Genomic DNA, 15,800 nt, shown 5'->3' with positions numbered 1-15,800 from the left:
TCTCAGTCGATTTTGTGATCAAAGGCAGCTTTATGTTGAAAAAAGCCGTTGCTCTGTTGGGTTGTCCAAACACTATATATATTTTGTGAGATTCTAGTCTCCAAATCTTTCCCTGATTGTCCAATATAAAATTGATTACAGTCTTTACATGTGACTTTATAAACACCTGTATTATTTGATGGGCTATTTTTCATAGGAAAGTGGAAATGTAAGTTCTAAAGTACACACCTTAAAGAAAAAAAAGGAATATTGTCTGGTTCATGTGCCTTGACTGTGTACTTAGAAAGACATATTCTTTAGACCGGAGGGAAACGAAAAAAAAGAATTGGGGAAGTAAGAAGGCGAGGATAAGATTGATTATCAGTGATAGTATTGAAAGGGAAAAAAAAAGTTGCTCTTTCAGTGGAACAGAGAACGAAAGAAAGGCAGAACGATAGTTGTTGGAAACAGTATTGTCCACATGCCAGACAGATCTATCAAGTGAAAAAAAGAAAAGTGGTCAACACACTTTCCTTTGATTGAAGGAGTGCTTCACTTTAACGAACACCATGTCTGCAATCATGTCAGAGGAAATATTATCTGAGGGCGGGTCGGAGTTTCCCCTGGTATGCGATATGACAAGTCTCTCGCCAAATGGCATCAAGATAGGACTGGTTGAATGAACCATGGACTGTATGGTCCTAGAGAAAGAGAGAATATATGTTTCCATTCCCACAACATACTCTGTTACACACTCAGCAGAGACTGAAGCAACACTCCAGGTGAGGCAATAATCTTCCCAAGGAATATGATAAAGTGATGCTACATCAGTCATTACAAACAAAATGCTCTATTATGTGCTTAGAGGGGGAGGTCAAAAGAGGAGGTCTGATGAGTAAAGGGATGTTGATGAAGGTGTATTTATATGAACCAGCTGGGAACAAAATTTGCATAGATAAAGCGTTAAGAATTAGAGATGAAAAGGACCACTCCAAAGAGAAGGTCTCAGATGCGAGTCGAGTGGTTGAAAATCTGCTGCAGATCACTTGAAATAGAAAACGTGAGGATTACAGCCCCCTACCATCTGTGTAAGAGGATTCCAACCAATCTGTGTGGTGTGCTTGGAAATTTCCGAAGCGGAGGGCCTCACCTTAAGAGCGAGTGGGTGTCACTACCATGTGATAGAATTAAAGTCGGCGAGGAGAGTTATAAGGAAGAAGAGTCATGAAAACAACTGGAAAAAGAGATAAAAGCTGTGTTAGTCGTGAAACAAATCTTAAGCCAGATACCTCGAAAAATTTGGAGATTAAAGGTCAACAAGGCATGCATTGAGCGGATGCCGCTGGGTTAAGAGGAAACTCCTTTTTTGAATCGCAGTCGTGAGTAAAAGTTACCTGGAGATGTGAGAGGATTGATGAAAACGATACCAGATAGTAGAGCCTTACGTAATAAGTAAGATATACCCAAAGGTGTATAGTAAGAGAGTGAAAAGAAAAAAAGTTAGGAAAACTCAGCTATCTTCAAGTAAATGATTAGCAAAATACTCAGCATTAGCAATAAGGCAAGGTGTGAGGAAGGGGCCGGTGATCATATTCTTTGAAACCTTCCTCTCATTGGCAGCAGAGACAGGCGAGATTCCGTGATCCTGCGCGCCCCAGGGTGCCGGGGAGAAGCTTGTTGTATCCTTTTGATGTTCTTTATTTATAGATTATGATGAGAAAGGAAGGACAAGAGATAGGATGAAGATATGGAGTAAAAGATAGAGAAGGATGTGTATATGGCACATGTGCGAAGTTAGTTTATGCCAGTAACTTAGATATGGAAAGCAAGGCTGGCAGTGGCACTCTTGACATATTAGGTGTAAAATGGTTCTTGCCTCCAACTGATGACAGGCTGGGCTGAAGAATGTGATCTTGAGTGGATACTGTCTTTAAAGTAAAACCTAAAGCTTTGCTTCTTGGAAAGTCTAGGCAAAGAAAAATTCCTTAGATTAGCAGGGGTCATGGAAGGGGAGAATGTTAATATCACCTGTGCCCTACCAATGGCTGTCAGCTTAGTCAAATATGTTACGAACTAAGCATATAAATACATTTTTTTTTTTTTTGTCGCTGTCTCCCGCGTTTGCGAGGTAGCGCAAGGAAACAGACGAAAGAAATGGCCCAACCCACCCCCATACACATGTATATACATACGTCCACACACGCAAATATACATACCTACACAGCTTTCCATGGTTTACCCCAGACGCTTCACATGCCCTGATTCAATCCACTGACAGCACGTCAACCCCGGTATACCACATCGATCCAATTCACTCTATTCCTTGCCCTCCTTTCACCCTCCTGCATGTTCAGGCCCCGATCACACAAAATCTTTTTCACTCCATCTTTCCACCTCCAATTTGGTCTCCCACTTCTCCTCGTTCCCTCCAACTCCGACACATATATCCTCTTGGTCAATCTTTCCTCACTCATTCTCTCCATGTGCCCAAACCATTTCAAAACACCCTCTTCTGCTCTCTCAACCACGCTCTTTTTATTTCCACACATCTCTCTTACCCTTACGTTACTTACTCGATCAAACCACCTCACACCACACATTGTCCTCAAACATCTCATTTCCAGCACATCCATCCTTCTGCGCACAACTCTATCCATAGCCCACGCCTCGCAACCATACAACATTGTTGGAACCACTATTCCTTCAAACATACCCATTTTTGCTTTCCGAGATAATGTTCTCGACTTCCACACATTCTTCAAGGCTCCCAGGATTTTCACCCCCTCCCCCACCCTATGAGCCACTTCCGCTTCCATGGTTCCATCCGCTGCCAGATCCACTCCCAGATATCTAAAACACTTTACTTCCTCCAGTTTTTCTCCATTCAAACTTACCTCCCAATTGACTTGACCCTCAACCCTACTGTACCTAATTACCTTGCTCTTATTCACATTTACTCTTAACTTTCTTCTTTCACACACTTTACCAAACTCAGTCACCAGCTTCTGCAGTCTCTCACATGAATCAGCCACCAGCGCCGTATCATCAGCGAACAACAACTGACTCACTTCCCAAGCTCTCTCATCCCCAACAGACTTCATACTTGCCCCTCTTTCCAAAACTCTTGAATTTACCTCCCTAACAACCCCATCCATAAACAAATTAAACAACCATGGAGACATCACACACCCCTGCCGCAAACCTACATTCCCTGAGAACCAATCACTTTCCTCTCTTCCTATACGTACACATGCCTTACATCCTCGATAAAAACTTTTCACTGCTTCTAACAACTTGCCTCCCACACCATATATTCTTAATACCTTCCACAGAGCATCTCTATCAACTCTATCATATGCCTTCTCCAAATCCATAAATGCTACATACAAATCCATTTGCTTTTCTAAGTATTTCTCACATACATTCTTCAAAGCAAACACATGATCCACACATCCTCTACCACTTCTGAAACCACACTGCTCTTCCCCAATCTGATGCTCTGTACATGCCTTCACCCTCTCAATCAATACCCTCCCATATAATTTACCAGGAATACTCAACAAACTTATACCTCTGTAGTTTGAGCACTCACTCTTATCCCCTTTGCCTTTGTACAATGGCACTATGCACGCATTTCGCCAATCCTCAGGCATCTCACCATGAGTCATACATACATTAAATAACCTTACCAACCAGTCAACAATACAGTCACCCCCTTTTTTAATAGATTCCGCTGCAATACCATCCAAACCTGCTGCCTTGCCGGCTTTCATCTTCCGCAAAGCTTTTACTACCTCTTCTCTGTTTACCAAATCATTTTCCCTAACCCTCTCACTTTGCACACCACCTCGACCAAAACACCCTATATCTGCCACTCTATCATCAAACACATTCAACAAACCTTCAAAATACTCACTCCATCTCCTTCTCACATCACCACTACTTGTTATCACCTCCCCATTAGCGCCCTTCACTGAAGTTCCCATTTGCTCCCTTGTCTTACGCACTTTATTTACCTCCTTCCAGAACATCTTTTTATCCTCCCTAAAATTTAATGATACTCTCTCACCCCAACTCTCATTTGCCCTCTTTTTCACCTCTTGCACCTTTCTCTTGACCTCCTGTCTCTTTCTTTTATACATCTCCCACTCAATTGCATTTTTTCCCTGCAAAAATCGTCCAAATGCCTCTCTCTTCTCTTTCACTAATAATCTTACTTCTTCATCCCACCACTTACTACCCTTTCTAATCAACCCACCTCCCAAGCTTCTCATGCCACAAGCACCTTTTGCGGAATCCATCACTGATTCCCTAAATACATCCCATTCCTCCCCCACTCCCCTTACTTCCATTGTTCTAACCTTTTTCTATTCTGTACTCAGTCTCTCCTGGTACTTCCTCATACAAGTCTCCTTCCCAAGCTCACTTACTCTCACCATATGCCATTTATGGATCAGGAGAAGGAATAGGATAGGGTTAATAGAGATGCTATGTGTACGGTTTTAACATTATATGATGTGAGAGGTAAGCTGTTAGAAGCAGTGAAAAGGTTTTATCAGAGATGTAAAGCATATGTACAAGTAGGAAGAGGGGAGAGGTCGGTCTGCGGCAGGGATGTATGATGTCCCCATGGTTGTTTGATTTGTTTATGGATGGGGTGATTAATGAGGTAAATACAAGAGTTTTGTAGAGATAAGCCAGTATACAGTCTGCTGAGGCTGAAAGAGCCTTGAAAGTGAGTCAGTTGCTGTTCGCCGATGATACAGCTCTGGTGGGTGATTCGAGTGAGAAACTGATGTTGATGACTGAGTTTGGAAAAATGTGTGAAATGAGAAAGTTGGTAGTAAATGCGAATAAGAGCAAGGTTATTAGGTTCAGTAGGGTAGAGGGACAAGTAAATTGAGATGTAAGTTTGAATGGAGGAAAATTGGAGGAAGTGAAGTGTTTTAGATATCTGGGAGTGGATTTGGCAGCAGATGGAACCATGAAAGCGGAAGTGAATCATAGGGTGGTGGAGTGGGCGAAGGTTCTGGGAACGATGAAGTATGTGTGGAAGGCGAGAATGTTATCTCAGAGAGTAAAAATGAGTACGTTTGAAAGAATAGTTATTCCAACAACATTATGTGGTTGCGAGGCAAGGGCTATAAATAGGATTGTACGGAAGAAGGTGGATGCGTTGGAAATGAAATGTTTGAGGACAATATGTGGTGTGAGGTAGTTTGATCGAGTAAGTAATGAAAGGGTAAGAGAAATGTTGGGAAATTAAAAGAATGTGGTTGAGAGAGCAGAAGAGGGTTTGTTGAAATGTTTTGGACATATGGAGAGAATGAGTGAGGAAAGATTGACAAAGAGGATATATGTGTCAAAGGTGGAGGGAACAAGGAGAAGCGGGAGACCAAACTGGAGGTGGAAGGATGGAGTGAGAAAGATTCTGAGCGATCGGGTCCTGAACATACAGGAGGATGAGAGGCGTGCAAGAAACAAAGTGAATTGGAACAATGTGGTATACCGGGGTTGACATGCTGCCGATGGATTAAACCAGGGCATGTGAAACGTCTGGGGCAAACCATGGAAAGGTCTGTGGGGCCTGGATGTGGATAGGGAGCTGTGATTTCGGTGCATTACACATGACAGCTAGAGACTGGGTGCGAACGAATGTGACCTTTTTTGTCTGTCTTACTAGCACTACTTCGCTGAAGCAGGAGATAGCGATGCTGTTTCCTGTGGGGAGGGATAGCGCCAGGAATGGATGAAGGCATGTATGAATATGTACATGTGTATATATGTATATGTCTCTGTATGTGTATATACATGTGTATATGTTGATATGTATTTGTATATGTATGTATTTGTGCGTGTATGAGCGATTATATATATATATATATATATATATATATATATATATATATATATATATATATATATATATATATATATATATATATATTGACAGGCGCGAGAAAGAGAGACTTTTGAATGTTAATGTGCTGAGAGGTGCAACTGGAGGGATGTTTGATCATTATCTTGTGGAGGCTAAGGTGAAGATTTGTATGGGTTTTCAGAAAAGAAGAGTGAATGTTGGGGTGAAGAGGGTGATGAGAGTAAGTGAGCTTGGGAAGGAGACTTGTGTGAGGAAGCACCAGGAGAGACTGAGTAGAGAATGGAAAAAGGTGAGAACAATGGAAGTAAGGGGAGTGGGGGAGGAATGAGATGTATTTAGGGCATCAGTGATGGATTGCGCAAAAGATGCTTGTGGCATGAGAAGAGTGAGAGGTGGATTGATTAGAAAGGGTAGTGAGTGGTGGGATGAAGAAGTAAGATTATTAGTGAAAGAGAAGAGAGAGGCATTTGGACAATTTTTGCAGGGTAAAAATGCAATTGAGTGGGAGAGGTATAAAAGAAAGAGACAGGAGGTCAAGAGGAAGGTGCAAGAGGTGAAAAAGAGGGCAAATGAGAGTTGGGGTGAGAGAGTATCATTAAATTTTAGGGAGAATAAAAAGATGTTCTGGAAGGAGGTAAATAAAGTGCGTAAGACAAGGGAGCAAATGGGAACTTCAGTGAAGGGCGCAAATGGGGAGGTGATAACAAGTAGTGCTGATGTGAGAAGGAGATGGAGTGAGTATTTTGAAGGTTTGTTGAATGTGTTTGATGATAGAGTGGCAGATATAGGGTGTTTTGGTTGAGGTGGTGTGCAAAGTGAGAGGGTTAGGGAAAATGATTTGGTAAACAGAGAAGAGGTAGTAAAAGCTTTGCGGAAGATGAAAGCCGGCAAGGCAGCAGGTTTGGATGGTATTGCAGTGGAATTTATTAAAAAAGGGGGTGACTGTATTGTTGACTGGTTGGTAAGGTTATTTAATGTATGTATGACTCATGGTGAGGTGCCTGAGGATTGGCGGAATGCGTGCATAGTGCCATTGTACAAAGGCAAAGGGGATAAGAGTGAATACTCAAATTACAGAGGTATAAGTTTGTTGAGTATTCCTGGTAGATTATATGGGAGGGTATTGAATGAGAGGGTGAAGGCATGTACAGAGCATCAGATTGGGGAAGAGCAGTGTGATTTCAGAAGTGGTAGAGGATGTGTGGATCAGGTGTTTGCTTTGAAGAATGTATGTGAGAAATACTTAGAAAAGCAAATGGATTTGTATGTAGCATTTATGGATCTGGAGAAGGCATATGATAGAGTTCATACAGATGCTCTGTGGAAGGTATTAAGATTATATGGTGTGGGAGGCAAGTTGTTAGAAGCAGTGAAAAGTTTTTATCGAGGATGTAAGGCATGTGTACGTGTAGGAAGAGAGGAAAGTGATTGATTTTCAGTGAATGTAGGTTTGCGGCAGGGGTGTGTGATGTCTCCATGGTTCTTTAATTTGTTTATGGATGGGGTTGTTAGAGAGGTGAATGCAAGAGTTTTGGAAAGAGGACAAGTATGAAGTCTGTTGTGGATGAGAGAGCTTGGGAAGTGAGTCAGTTGTTGTTCGCTGATGATACAGCGCTGGTGGCTGATTCATGTGAGAAACTGCAGAAGCTGGTGACTGAGTTTGGTAAAGTGTGTGAAAGAAGAAAGTTAAGAGTAAATGTGAATAAGAGCAAGGTTATTAGGTACAGTAGGGTTGAGGGTCAAGTCAATTGGGAGGTGAGTTTGAATGGAGAAAAACTGGAGGAAGTAAAGTGTTTTAGATATCTGGGAGTGGATCTGGCAGCGGATGGAACCATAGAAGCGGAAGTGGGTCATTGGGTGGGGGAGGGGGCGAAAATCCTGGGAGCCTTGAAGAATGTGTGGAAGTCGAGAACATTATCTCGGAAAGCAAAAATGGGTATGTTTGAAGGAATAGTAGTTCCAACAATGCTGTATGGTTGCGAGGCGTGGGCTATGGATAGAGTTGTGCGCAGGAGGATGGATGTGCTGGAAATGAGATGTTTGAGGACAATGTGTGGTGTGAGGTGGTTTGATCGAGTAAGTAACGTAAGGGTAAGAGAGATGTGTGGAAATAAAAAGAGCGTGGTTGAGAGAGCAGAAGAGGGTGTTTTGAAATGGTTTGGTCACATGGAGAGAATGAGTGAGGAAAGATTGACCAAGAGGATATATGTGTCGGAGGTGGAGGGAACGAGGAGAAGTGGGAGACCAAATTGGAGGTGGAAAGATGGAGTGAAAAAGATTTTGTGTGATCGGGGCCTGAACATGCAGGAGGGTGAAAGGAGGGCAAGGAATAGAGTGAATTGGATCGATGTGGTATACCGGGTTGACGTGCTGTCAGTGGATTGAATCAGGGCATGTGAAGCGTCTGTGGTAAACCATGGAAAGCTGTGTAGGTATGTATATTTGCGTGCGTGGACGTATGTGTATGCATGTGTATGGGGGGGGGGTTGGGCCATTTCTTTCGTCTGTTTCCTTGCGCTACCTCGCAAACGCGGGAGACAGCGACAAAGTATAAGAAATAAAAATAATGTTATATTTTGCTTTGTCGCTGTCTCCCGCGTTTGCGAGGTAGCGCAAGGAAACAGACGAAAGAAATGGCCCAACCCACCCCCATACACATGTATATACATACATGTCCACACACGCAAATATGCATACCTATACATCTCAATGTACGCATATATATACACACACAGACATATACATATATACACATGTACATAATTCATACTGTCTGCCTTTATTTATTCCCATCGCCACCTCGCAACACATGGAATAGCATCCCCCTCCCCCCTCATGTGTGCGAGGTAGCGCTAGGAAAAGACAACAAAGGCCCCATTCGTTCACACTCAGTCTCTAGCTGTCATGTAATAATGCCCGAAACCACAGCTCCCTTTCCACATCCAGGCCCCACAGAACTTTCCATGGTTTACCCCAGACGCTTCACATGCCCTGGTTCAATCCATGGACAGCACGTCGATCCCGGTATACCACATCGTTCCAATTTACTCCATTCCTTGCATGCCTTTCACCCTCCTGCATGTTCAGGCCCCGATCACTCAAAATCTTTTTCACTCCATCTTTCCACCTCCAATATGGTCTCCCACTTCTCCTCGTTCCCTCCACCTCTGACACATATATCCTCTTGGTCAATCTTTTCTCACTTATTCTCTCCATGTGACCAAACCATTTCAAAACACCCTCTTCTGCTCTCTCAACCACACTCTTCTTATTACCACACATCTCTATTACCCTATTGTTACTTACTCGATCAAACCACCTCACACCACATATTGTCCTCAAACATCTCATTTCCAGCACATCCACCCTCCTGTGCACAACTCTATCCATAGCCCACGCCTCGCAACCATACAACATTGTTGGAACCACTATTCCTTCAAACATAGCCATTTTTGCTTTCCGAGATAATGTTCTCGACTTCCACACATTCTTCAAGGCTCCCAGGATTTTCACCCCCTCCCCCACCCTATGATCCACTTCCGCTTCCATGGTTCCATCCGCTGCCAGATCCACTCCCAGATATCTAAAACACTTTACTTCCTCCAGTTTTTCTCCATTCAAACTTACCTCCCAATTGACTTGACCCTCAACCCTACTGTACCTAATTACCTTGCTCTTATTCACATTTACTCTTAACTTTCTTCTTCACACACTTTACCAAACTCAGTCACCAGCTTCTGCAGTCTCTCACATGAATCAGCCACCAGCGCCGTATCATCAGCGAACAACAACTGACTCACTTCCCAAGCTCTCTCATCCCCAACAGACTTCATACTTGCCCCTCTTTCCAAAACTCTTGAATTTACCTCCCTAACAACCCCATCCATAAACAAATTAAACAACCATGGAGACATCACACACCCCTGCCGCAAACCTACATTCCCTGAGAACCAATCACTTTCCTCTCTTCCTATACGTACACATGCCTTACATCCTCGATAAAAACTTTTCACTGCTTCTAACAACTTGCCTCCCACACCATATATTCTTAATACCTTCCACAGAGCATCTCTATCAACTCTATCATATGCCTTCTCCAAATCCATAAATGCTACATACAAATCCATTTGCTTTTCTAAGTATTTCTCACATACATTCTTCAAAGCAAACACATGATCCACACATCCTCTACCACTTCTGAAACCACACTGCTCTTCCCCAATCTGATGCTCTGTACATGCCTTCACCCTCTCAATCAATACCCTCCCATATAATTTACCAGGAATACTCAACAAACTTATACCTCTGTAGTTTGAGCACTCACTCTTATCCCCTTTGCCTTTGTACAATGGCACTATGCACGCATTTCGCCAATCCTCAGGCATCTCACCATGAGTCATACATACATTAAATAACCTTACCAACCAGTCAACAATACAGTCACCCCCTTTTTTAATAGATTCCGCTGCAATACCATCCAAACCTGCTGCCTTGCCGGCTTTCATCTTCCGCAAAGCTTTTACTACCTCTTCTCTGTTTACCAAATCATTTTCCCTAACCCTCTCACTTTGCACACCACCTCGACCAAAACACCCTATATCTGCCACTCTATCATCAAACACATTCAACAAACCTTCAAAATACTCACTCCATCTCCTTCTCACATCACCACTACTTGTTATCACCTCCCCATTAGCGCCCTTCACTGAAGTTCCCATTTGCTCCCTTGTCTTACGCACTTTATTTACCTCCTTCCAGAACATCTTTTTATCCTCCCTAAAATTTAATGATACTCTCTCACCCCAACTCTCATTTGCCCTCTTTTTCACCTCTTGCACCTTTCTCTTGACCTCCTGTCTCTTTCTTTTATACATCTCCCACTCAATTGCATTTTTTCCCTGCAAAAATCGTCCAAATGCCTCTCTCTTCTCTTTCACTAATAATCTTACTTCTTCATCCCACCACTTACTACCCTTTCTAATCAACCCACCTCCCAAGCTTCTCATGCCACAAGCATCTTTTGCGCAATCCATCACTGATTCCCTAAATACATCCCATTCCTCCCCCACTCCCCTTACTTCCATTGTTCTAACCTTTTTCTATTCTGTACTCAGTCTCTCCTGGTACTTCCTCATACAAGTCTCCTTCCCAAGCTCACTTACTCTCACCATATGCCATTTATGGATCAGGAGAAGGAATAGGATAGGGTTAATAGAGATGCTATGTGTACGGTTTTAACATTATATGATGTGAGAGGTAAGCTGTTAGAAGCAGTGAAAAGGTTTTATCAGAGATGTAAAGCACATGTACAAGTAGGAAGAGGGGAGAGGTCGGTCTGCGGCAGGGATGTATGATGTCCCCATGGTTGTTTGATTTGTTTATGGATGGGGTGATTAATGAGGTAAATACAAGAGTTTTGTAGCGATAAGCCAGTATACAGTCTGCTGAGGCTGAAAGAGCCTTGAAAGTGAGTCAGTTGCTGTTCGCCGATGATACAGCTCTGGTGGGTGATTCGAGTGAGAAACTGATGTTGATGACTGAGTTTGGAAAAATGTGTGAAATGAGAAAGTTGGTAGTAAATGCGAATAAGAGCAAGGTTATTAGGTTCAGTAGGGTAGAGGGACAAGTAAATTGAGATGTAAGTTTGAATGGAGGAAAATTGGAGGAAGTGAAGTGTTTTAGATATCTGGGAGTGGATCTGGCAGCAGATGGAACCATGAAAGCGGAAGTGAATCATAGGGTGGTGGAGTGGGCGAAGGTTCTGGGAACGATGAAGTATGTGTGGAAGGCGAGAATGTTATCTCAGAGAGTAAAAATGAGTACGTTTGAAAGAATAGTTATTCCAACAACATTATGTGGTTGCGAGGCAAGGGCTATAAATAGGATTGTACGGAAGAAGGTGGATGCGTTGGAAATGAAATGTTTGAGGACAATATGTGGTGTGAGGTAGTTTGATCGAGTAAGTAATGAAAGGGTAAGAGAAATGTTGGGAAATTAAAAGAATGTGGTTGAGAGAGCAGAAGAGGGTTTGTTGAAATGTTTTGGACATATGGAGAGAATGAGTGAGGAAAGATTGACAAAGAGGATATATGTGTCAAAGGTGGAGGGAACAAGGAGAAGCGGGAGACCAAACTGGAGGTGGAAGGATGGAGTGAGAAAGATTCTGAGCGATCGGGTCCTGAACATACAGGAGGATGAGAGGCGTGCAAGAAACAAAGTGAATTGGAACAATGTGGTATACCGGGGTTGACATGCTGCCGATGGATTAAACCAGGGCATGTGAAACGTCTGGGGCAAACCATGGAAAGGTCTGTGGGGCCTGGATGTGGATAGGGAGCTGTGATTTCGGTGCATTACACATGACAGCTAGAGACTGGGTGCGAACGAATGTGACCTTTTTTGTCTGTCTTACTAGCACTACTTCGCTGAAGCAGGAGATAGCGATGCTGTTTCCTGTGGGGAGGGATAGCGCCAGGAATGGATGAAGGCATGTATGAATATGTACATGTGTATATATGTATATGTCTCTGTATGTGTATATACATGTGTATATGTTGATATGTATTTGTATATGTATGTATTTGTGCGCGTGTATGAGCGATTATATATATATATATATATATAATATATATATATATATATATATATATATATATATATATATATATATATATATATTGACAGGCGCGAGAAAGAGAGACTTTTGAATGTTAATGTGCTGAGAGGTGCAACTGGAGGGATGTTTGATCATTATCTTGTGGAGGCTAAGGTGAAGATTTGTATGGGTTTTCAGAAAAGAAGAGTGAATGTTGGGGTGAAGAGGGTGATGAGAGTAAGTGAGCTTGGGAAGGAGACTTGTGTGAGGAAGCACCAGGAGAGACTGAGTAGAGAATGGAAAAAGGTGAGAACAATGGAAGTAAGGGGAGTGGGGGAGGAATGAGATGTATTTAGGGCATCAGTGATGGATTGCGCAAAAGATGCTTGTGGCATGAGAAGAGTGAGAGGTGGATTGATTAGAAAGGGTAGTGAGTGGTGGGATGAAGAAGTAAGATTATTAGTGAAAGAGAAGAGAGAGGCATTTGGACAATTTTTGCAGGGAAAAAATGCAATTGAGTGGGAGAGGTATAAAAGAAAGAGACAGGAGGTCAAGAGGAAGGTGCAAGAGGTGAAAAAGAGGGCAAATGAGAGTTGGGGTGAGAGAGTATCATTAAATTTTAGGGAGAATAAAAAGATGTTCTGGAAGGAGGTAAATAAAGTGCGTAAGACAAGGGAGCAAATGGGAACTTCAGTGAAGGGCGCAAATGGGGAGGTGATAACAAGTAGTGCTGATGTGAGAAGGAGATGGAGTGAGTATTTTGAAGGTTTGTTGAATGTGTTTGATGATAGAGTGGCAGATATAGGGTGTTTTGGTTGAGGTGGTGTGCAAAGTGAGAGGGTTAGGGAAAATGATTTGGTAAACAGAGAAGAGGTAGTAAAAGCTTTGCGGAAGATGAAAGCCGGCAAGGCAGCAGGTTTGGATGGTATTGCAGTGGAATTTATTAAAAAAGGGGGTGACTGTATTGTTGACTGGTTGGTAAGGTTATTTAATGTATGTATGACTCATGGTGAGGTGCCTGAGGATTGGCGGAATGCGTGCATAGTGCCATTGTACAAAGGCAAAGGGGATAAGAGTGAATACTCAAATTACAGAGGTATAAGTTTGTTGAGTATTCCTGGTAAATTATATGGGAGGGTATTGAATGAGAGGGTGAAGGCATGTACAGAGCATCAGATTGGGGAAGAGCAGTGTGATTTCAGAAGTGGTAGAGGATGTGTGGATCAGGTGTTTGCTTTGAAGAATGTATGTGAGAAATACTTAGAAAAGCAAATGGATTTGTATGTAGCATTTATGGATCTGGAGAAGGCATATGATAGAGTTCATACAGATGCTCTGTGGAAGGTATTAAGATTATATGGTGTGGGAGGCAAGTTGTTAGAAGCAGTGAAAAGTTTTTATCGAGGATGTAAGGCATGTGTACGTGTAGGAAGAGAGGAAAGTGATTGATTTTCAGTGAATGTAGGTTTGCGGCAGGGGTGTGTGATGTCTCCATGGTTCTTTAATTTGTTTATGGATGGGGTTGTTAGAGAGGTGAATGCAAGAGTTTTGGAAAGAGGACAAGTATGAAGTCTGTTGTGGATGAGAGAGCTTGGGAAGTGAGTCAGTTGTTGTTCGCTGATGATACAGCGCTGGTGGCTGATTCATGTGAGAAACTGCAGAAGCTGGTGACTGAGTTTGGTAAAGTGTGTGAAAGAAGAAAGTTAAGAGTAAATGTGAATAAGAGCAAGGTTATTAGGTACAGTAGGGTTGAGGGTCAAGTCAATTGGGAGGTTAGTTTGAATGGTGAAAAACTGGAGGAAGTAAAGTGTTTTAGATATCTGGGAGTGGATCTGGCAGCGGATGGAACCATAGAAGCGGAAGTGGGTCATTGGGTGGGGGAGGGGGCGAAAATCCTGGAGCCTTGAAGAATGTGTGGAAGTCGAGAACATTATCTCGGAAAGCAAAAATGGGTATGTTTGAAGGAATAGTAGTTCCAACAATGCTGTATGGTTGCGAGGCGTGGGCTATGGATAGAGTTGTGCGCAGGAGGATGGATGTGCTGGAAATGAGATGTTTGAGGACAATGTGTGGTGTGAGGTGGTTTGATCGAGTAAGTAACGTAAGGGTAAGAGAGATGTGTGGAAATAAAAAGAGCGTGGTTGAGAGAGCAGAAGAGGGTGTTTTGAAATGGTTTGGTCACATGGAGAGAATGAGTGAGGAAAGATTGACCAAGAGGATATATGTGTCGGAGGTGGAGGGAACGAGGAGAAGTGGGAGACCAAATTGGAGGTGGAAAGATGGAGTGAAAAAGATTTTGTGTGATCGGGGCCTGAACATGCAGGAGGGTGAAAGGAGGGCAAGGAATAGAGTGAATTGGATCGATGTGGTATACCGGGTTGACGTGCTGTCAGTGGATTGAATCAGGGCATGTGAAGCGTCTGTGGTAAACCATGGAAAGCTGTGTAGGTATGTATATTTGCGTGCGTGGACGTATGTGTATGCATGTGTATGGGGGGGGGGGTTGGGCCATTTCTTTCGTCTGTTTCCTTGCGCTACCTCGCAAACGCGGGAGACAGCGACAAAGTATAAGAAATAAAAATAATGTTATATTTTGCTTTGTCGCTGTCTCCCGCGTTTGCGAGGTAGCGCAAGGAAACAGACGAAAGAAATGGCCCAACCCACCCCCATACACATGTATATACATACATGTCCACACACGCAAATATGCATACCTATACATCTCAATGTACGCATATATATACACACACAGACATATACACATATACACATGTACATAATTCATACTGTCTGCCTTTATTTATTCCCATCGCCACCTCGCAACACATGGAATAGCATCCCCCTCCCCCCTCATGTGTGCGAGGTAGCGCTAGGAAAAGACAACAAAGGCCCCATTCGTTCACACTCAGTCTCTAGCTGTCATGTAATAATGCCCGAAACCACAGCTCCCTTTCCACATCCAGGCCCCACAGAACTTTCCATGTTTTACCCCAGACGCTTCACATGCCCTGGTTCAATCCATGGACAGCACGTCGATCCCGATATACCACATCGTTCCAATTTACTCCATTCCTTGCACGCCTTTCACCCTCCTGCATGTTCAGGCCCCGATCACTCAAAATCTTTTTCACTCCATCTTTCCACCTCCAATATGGTCTCCCACTTCTCCTCGTTCCCTCCACCTCTGACACATATATCCTCTTGGTCAATCTTTTCTCACTTATTCTCTCCATGTGACCAAACCATTTCAAAACACCCTCTTCTGCTCTCTCAACCACACTCTTCTTATTACCACACATCTCTATTACCCTATTGTTACTTACTCGATCAAACCACCTCACACCA

General features: G+C 42.9%; 1 protein-coding gene across 2 annotated transcripts in view; it reads right to left on the bottom strand.

Annotated features, from left to right (window-relative positions):
• Positions 1–15,800, bottom strand: part of LOC139752811 (protein O-mannosyl-transferase TMTC2-like) — a 666,520-nt gene that overhangs the window by 62,374 nt on the left and 588,346 nt on the right. The window lies entirely within an intron of this gene.

The sequence above is a fragment of the Panulirus ornatus genome, chromosome 13, assembly GCF_036320965.1.
Source record: "Panulirus ornatus isolate Po-2019 chromosome 13, ASM3632096v1, whole genome shotgun sequence".
Taxonomy (NCBI): domain Eukaryota; kingdom Metazoa; phylum Arthropoda; class Malacostraca; order Decapoda; family Palinuridae; genus Panulirus; species Panulirus ornatus.
The sequence above is the reverse complement of the archived record's forward strand: the minus strand, read 5'-3'. Positions and strand labels throughout refer to the sequence as shown.